Source organism: Hippopotamus amphibius, chromosome 2, assembly GCF_030028045.1.
Source record: "Hippopotamus amphibius kiboko isolate mHipAmp2 chromosome 2, mHipAmp2.hap2, whole genome shotgun sequence".
NCBI classification, from domain to species: Eukaryota; Metazoa; Chordata; class Mammalia; order Artiodactyla; family Hippopotamidae; genus Hippopotamus; species Hippopotamus amphibius.
In genome coordinates, this window is record NC_080187.1 from 195,136,874 (window position 1) to 195,142,873 (window position 6,000).

General features: G+C 51.5%; 1 long non-coding RNA gene across 1 annotated transcript; it reads right to left on the reverse strand.

Moving 5' to 3' along the window:
- Window positions 1–3,537: 3,537 nt before the first annotated feature.
- Window positions 3,538–4,817, reverse strand: LOC130846264 (uncharacterized). The gene is made up of 3 exons (XR_009051539.1): window positions 4,664–4,817; window positions 4,336–4,424; window positions 3,538–3,606 (listed from the first exon to the last, which is right to left on the reverse strand). It is a non-coding gene; the product is annotated as an uncharacterized LOC130846264 (long non-coding RNA).
- Between the last annotated feature and the right edge of the window lie 1,183 nt (window positions 4,818–6,000).

The following is a 6,000-nucleotide window of genomic DNA, read 5'->3' on the forward strand; positions in this document are numbered from 1 at the left end:
AAAGTGAATCTCTGAGGCCATAACTCAACTCCTAAAAGCATCAGCTGAGCCTTAAATCTGTCCTAGAGCACCAGGGGTGGACCAGTTGAAACCATTATCTAGATAATTAGACAAAAACCAAACTTATTGCCACCCAGGAAGAGCCCCCTCTCAGCTATCTGGCTTCAAAGTCCACAATAAGCTATATGTTTCAGATAAGCACCCGTCCACGGTAGTGCAGTCTTAGAGCCACCGATCTACCAACAAACGGCCCTTCCTCGGAAAGGAAATACAACAGACACTACACAAATTCACTTGATTCTGGGAAAAATCAATATCAAAATTAGGTTTATTGTCTGCTTATATGATTAAAAATGACAAAGTGTTGCCTTTTGTTTTCACAAAAAGACAGAAGTCTGAACAAAATAATTTACTATTGAGTTCTTCTTGTTTCATTTGCCTGGCAAAACCTGGAGGAGGCTGAAAAAGCGGTTGAAAGGTGCAGTGGCCCAGCCAGAGGCTCGAGGTGCAGGGGTGAGTTCACCATCAGAGGAGATGTGTGCTGCTGTGTGCCAGGAGAATACATTTCCTAATGTCCAGATTGAGGCAACGCCCGGCCAGCTGGATAGTTCTCAGTTCTCCCTCATTCCAAAGAAATGCTCCATCATCTGTCGCTTACCCCTGCCTCCTTTAGCTCAAACCTAGGTCCCAGGTTTTTTCCCCAAAATAACTATCAGGATTATGCTGCTTTAGAGGTTGCACGACTCCGGCAGTGCCAGGGCCTCCCTGACTCCCTCAGTGGTGTCCTCCCAGATCGCCATCCGGCCACTCTGGATCTTCGATCCTACGAAGCACTGCCTCCGTCTTTGTGTGCCTGTGTGTCCGACTCACTGCTTGGCCCAGATCCGGCTCCTTCTCCCGGAAGGCTAGAGGGGTTCCAGAGTCTGGGCTGCAATCAGGAAAAGGGGTTTCTGAAATCACTGTGGGCTGGCGGTGCTCTCTTTCGAGGAACATGACTGCCATGGGCACGCGCGCTGGTTACACCAACGCCGGGGTTATCTACCTACACTAAAAACAAAAAGAAAAACCAAAAACAAACAAAAAAAATCCACTGTGTGAATCTCGGCTTAAATTCCCCTCCCTTATCCCCCTACCTCCAAAAGCCAAGTTAGAATCTACTCTCATCTGTAGACCGCTGCTTTTCGGTGCGAGTCCAGCGTGCGCAGAGCAGGCTCTCAGCCGCTACTACATTGTTCTAGAACAAAGTGACTCCCAAACGCGTGGGGGTTCATGGAGCGCGGCCCTCGAGAGAATGCGAACAGTTTCACGCACGCTTAGCACCATTAGGAAAATAATTGCTACGACGGGTCCCTTAGAGCCCCCAAAGCGCCTTCCGGTTTGGAGTTGGCGCTATTTGGCGGGCTGCATGCCCTGACTCATTCGTTTAAGTGGTTAATTGGTTCTCCTTTTGTTCTGCAACCAAGGGGACATCTCCTGGTGGTTGCGGAAATGAAACCCAAGCAAACCTTCTCCTCCACGGAGTCCCCCTGGGCATGGCTGTTCCAAGGTCGTCCTGGCCTTCTCTTGGGGTGGAGGGCTTATGGGGTAGCGGCCGTGGATTACGTGTTGCTGGGAAATGTGACAGACCCGGCTGGGCGCCGACGGCGGGCTAGTGGTGGTCGAGCCCGTCCACTGTCGGGCGTGACGTCTCTCTCTTCGCCCCTGGTGGTGCCAGGCCAGCGCACCCTCGAGTCGGGGCACTTTTCGCCGAGACGCCAGAAAGGAGGACGCGAGGGCGCATGGATCCGGACAGGCTGGTCTGAGGAAGCCGCCTTGGGGAGGGAGAAGGCAGCCCGAGAGACGTTAGGTGTCCCCTGCTGTGGGGCAGCTCCGGCTCCTTCTGGCGTGAAGGCAAATTCAGCCACTAGCTTCTAGGGGAACAAACCTGGCCTCTCCTTTCCTCTCCCGGACCCTCTCTCCAGCCTCTTTCCCTACCTTCCTCCCTCTTCTGCCTTGAATGCCCCAGAGCTTTAGCCCTAGGGTCAAAGGTCAGGCCTCCACTAGGTGGTGGTGGTGGGGGGGCCTCCGCGTTCAGGCACTGGCTCGAGCTCGGGAGTAGCCAAGCATTCGAGGTTGGATGCCCATTGCCAACCAAATAGAGAACAGACGCTGAACTCAGAGCTCCCTCCGCGGGTACTTAGCCCTCTTTGATGACATGGGGTCTTGAAGGGGATGACAGTTTATTTTAGAAAATTATATCAAGATCATAAAGTGACTCATCTGGATATTTCAGGATTTTTTTTTGGGGGGATGACTTCTGTAGGTTTCCACATTGGGGTGGTTTTGAGCAAGGATTGACCCCAGAGCAGGCTTTCATTGTGTCATTTCCCTTGCCCTAACCCTGACCAGAGCTGGAAAGAAGTTGCCAGAAGGGATCCAGGACAGGCAAACCAATGCCCAGCCCTCCAAGTAGGCAGATCTGTTCCAAAGGGGCTGACCTTTCGCATGAGTGGGGGCAAGGCAGGCAGTGTAAAAAGCAGATCTCTATGCATGTTCACGTGGCTCAATGTAATGAACACATCTCCATCAATTCCTGGAGGCAGAGGGCTCAATTTACTGGGGTTTTAGCCGAGGAATGTCCTCAGCCTCAGTTCTGACTACAGAGCAGCCGAGTAGTTAGAATTCTCTCTCCAACGAAAGCGATGGTCAATAGAATTCTCAGTATCAAATGAGCAATAATTTGCTGTGGCTATATGCTGGATAATGAAAGATGTTAGTGGGATCAATAAAAAATGAAAACACTTTTACTTACATCTTGAGTTACTGTTTTAAGAGAGCAAGAGGAATGCAACAAACCCAAAGCTAGGCTCAGAGCCTCTCCAGACCCCCTCAGACCCAAAAGGCTCTGTCACCATCAGACAGAGTCTTTTTGCCACCAGGACCTCTAACTTCTTCCTTCTGTGATCACAGGCAAGTAGGTTATTTACATCAAATTAACCCCTTAGAATCTGGTAATAGTTTAACTGTCAGGATTTTAAATTTTTTCTTTTTTTCTACAACCAGAAATAAATTTTAAATTGTTTTCCATCAGAACTAAACTGGTTGTAGTTTACGGAAAAAGCAGGAAAGCATCCCAAAGCTGATTTGTCCTTTGAAATGTGCACTTGACCGACAAACCCAGGTGGGCCTGTGTTCTTTGGTTGTGCATAAAGAAAACACAGGTAAAAGGATAGATTTAATTCCTTTCAATTTGTTATGTGCGGCCATTAAATCTGGAAAATTCAGACCTTAAAATCGCTCTTTCCAAACTAGTTAATTCCTTCATCTTCTTGCATAATCATTTCTTCTGTTTAATATGTTTTCAATTTGCATTGGGTTTATTTGTACCTTCCAGTTTGCTTTTCTCACCATTCAATCCCAAACTCTTCCCTACATATCTGGTCCTTAAGAAACTTATTGAGAAACAATCGGGAAAACGTATACACACACACACATATATGTACACACATATATGTATATATATTTATATTTATTTAACATATGAGACTAAAAAATATCCCGAGTGCTCTGCATGAAACAGGAGTAACGAAAAAGCTCTTGGTCGGACAGCTTCCAGCACCTCCGGAACTGATATAAACAAAGAACATTGGGAAATGTGTGTGTTTGGCTACTTCTGTGGATTTGAGAAGCTTACATTTTCTCACCATTTCAAAAAAAACAGACATGAATATAGCTGCCGCTTTATGCTCTCTGACTAGAGGAGCTGGTTCTGCCATCGAGATAACGGTCAGTGCTACAAGGACAGTGGCCTGTGATCATCCTTAGCGGGTTTGGGCTGGATTTGGAGAGAGCCAAGCAACCTGGGAGATTTAGAAAGCGGGAACCAGCCCAGAGAAATGTAGACAAGTTCTACTTTGGAGGTTTCCCGGGATCAGTGAATCTGGTTAGCTCTATTTTTACAACGCTCAGGAATGCAGGTGCGGTTCTGTTGCCACACACGCGGCTTTTCGGGAGAACAGTGCACAAACCGCAGACGCGCGCTCGGGTACCCGCCACCACGCTGGGCACGCCCGGATATTTACATCCTGTTTGGGAGGCCTCCTCCCCGCCCTCATTTGCTAGTTTAAATTTGCCAGGAGGACCTGTTAGCGGCTGTGGCTGGGAGGACAGCCTGGGAGGTGGGCGCCCTCGCCGGGCTCCCTGGCCGTGACGCGGCTTCTGCCCTCCGCCCTCGGCTCCCACCCTGTTTGCGTGGCTACAGGCTCAGCAAGTGCACCAGCGACGCCGGGCCCCTGGAGCCCGTGCTCCTGCCAACCCCCCCCCCCTCCCCCGCACGCGCCTGTGAGACTGGCTTACCCCGGTGGGCGAGTCGCGGCGCATTAGCGGATTTCATGGCAAGTTGCTTCTGTGACAAGTGATCAGGTTCGCGTTTGAGGATTTGCCCCCTAGGAGGGAGGGAAACGAGAGTCAATCTGCATAATTTCAAATAAGAAAGAAACCAGGAAACGGGGGAGCCTAATTTCTAGCCCGCTAATTTCCCCGTCCCTCGGATCCTATAAGCCTCCCACCCCGGAATCTGTAAATTCTCTCCCCCCCCCCCCCCCCACCGCAGCCCTCCCTGCCCCCCAGGTCCCGAGCCAATGCACAGTAAGAAAAGGTAATTCGCACACGTCGCAGGTGATACCTTTTATTGCGCTCATTTTAAAGACAGGGACGGGATGGTTCCCTCCATGAAGCCTTTCTCGGCATATCGGCCCTGGGCAGGTGGGTCAGCCAGGCCGCTCCAGGGCCCGCAGATTCCTGCAAGGTCGCGAGGTGAGGCGTGCGGAAAAGAGAGACCTCGGGCTTCGTGCCAAACGGCCCCCCTTCGGCGCCCGGGGTCTGAGCTAGGCGCACGAACCCAAATTCCCTCCAGCGCCTTCGGCTCCATCTTTAAGTCCAGGCAAAGATCAATTCTCCCTTTCTCTCGCACGCACACATTTGCAGCCATAAATAAACAGCTCCCAGTTAAATCAGGAACCCGAGAAGAGAAAGAGAATAGAGAAGGATGAGGTCCAGAGCATGGGTTTCGCTTCTCCCGGGCGCCGGATGGCTCTTTTTGGTCAGGCTAGCCTTGCATTTGGGGTTGCAACTTGCATTTGAATAGCTGCCTGGGCTTGTTATGGACCCGGGAAGGCTCTGAAAGGGAATCACTATGCAAATTGTCCCAGTTACAATCGAAAGGTTCGATCTCCAGGAGCTGCCTGACGGAAGTTGATGTCAGCTATCTGTGCATTAGGGTTGCATTACCGCCTTCGCCAGCCTCCTCAACACCCCCGCTCGCGCCTGCCGGGAGGCTTTTTTTCCCCCCATGTGTATATTTTCCTTCAGTAATTAAAAAAAAAAAAAAGAAAAAGAAAAAGAAAAAAGGAAAAAAAAAGATAAAGGGAAAAAAAAAGGTCTTAAGGTGGCTTTGTAGGTGGCTTGGGCCTGGGCGACCCGTGGGTGGAGGGGAGGAGGTGCGGACAGAGAGGAGGAGGGGGTGGCTATTCTTTTGCAGCAGGTGTTGATGATGCGTTTGAAATCAAACATTTAGAAACGGATTTTTAGCGCTTTGCAGGACTAGGCGACTGCGAGGGGTGGGGGCGGCGATGTGTGCCTCCGCCGGCCTGCTTGATCCTACAATGCCGGCTGCAGATCAATACCCGCTCACTGTAATCCCAGTAATTGTAGGGCTCGCAGCCTTTATTTTAAAGAAATAGGACACGAAGGCGCGGGCGGGCGGCTGAGGCAGCGGTGCTGGGCCGCGGTGCCTCCAGGCGCCTTTTCGGGCGCCCATCGTGTACCCTAGAGCCCTGAAAGCTCCTCGCAACGGGGTGCCTTCGGGACGCCAGCGCGCGCGGACCTCAGCGTGGCTCGCGTGACCTCCGGTCGGGAATGACGCGCGCTCGAAGGCGCTCTTGGTGGTTCAGGACAGGCCGCGTGTGGCAGGGCGTGCGGCGTGGGATCCGGCGTATCCGGGGCTAGCTTGCCGCCCCGGGC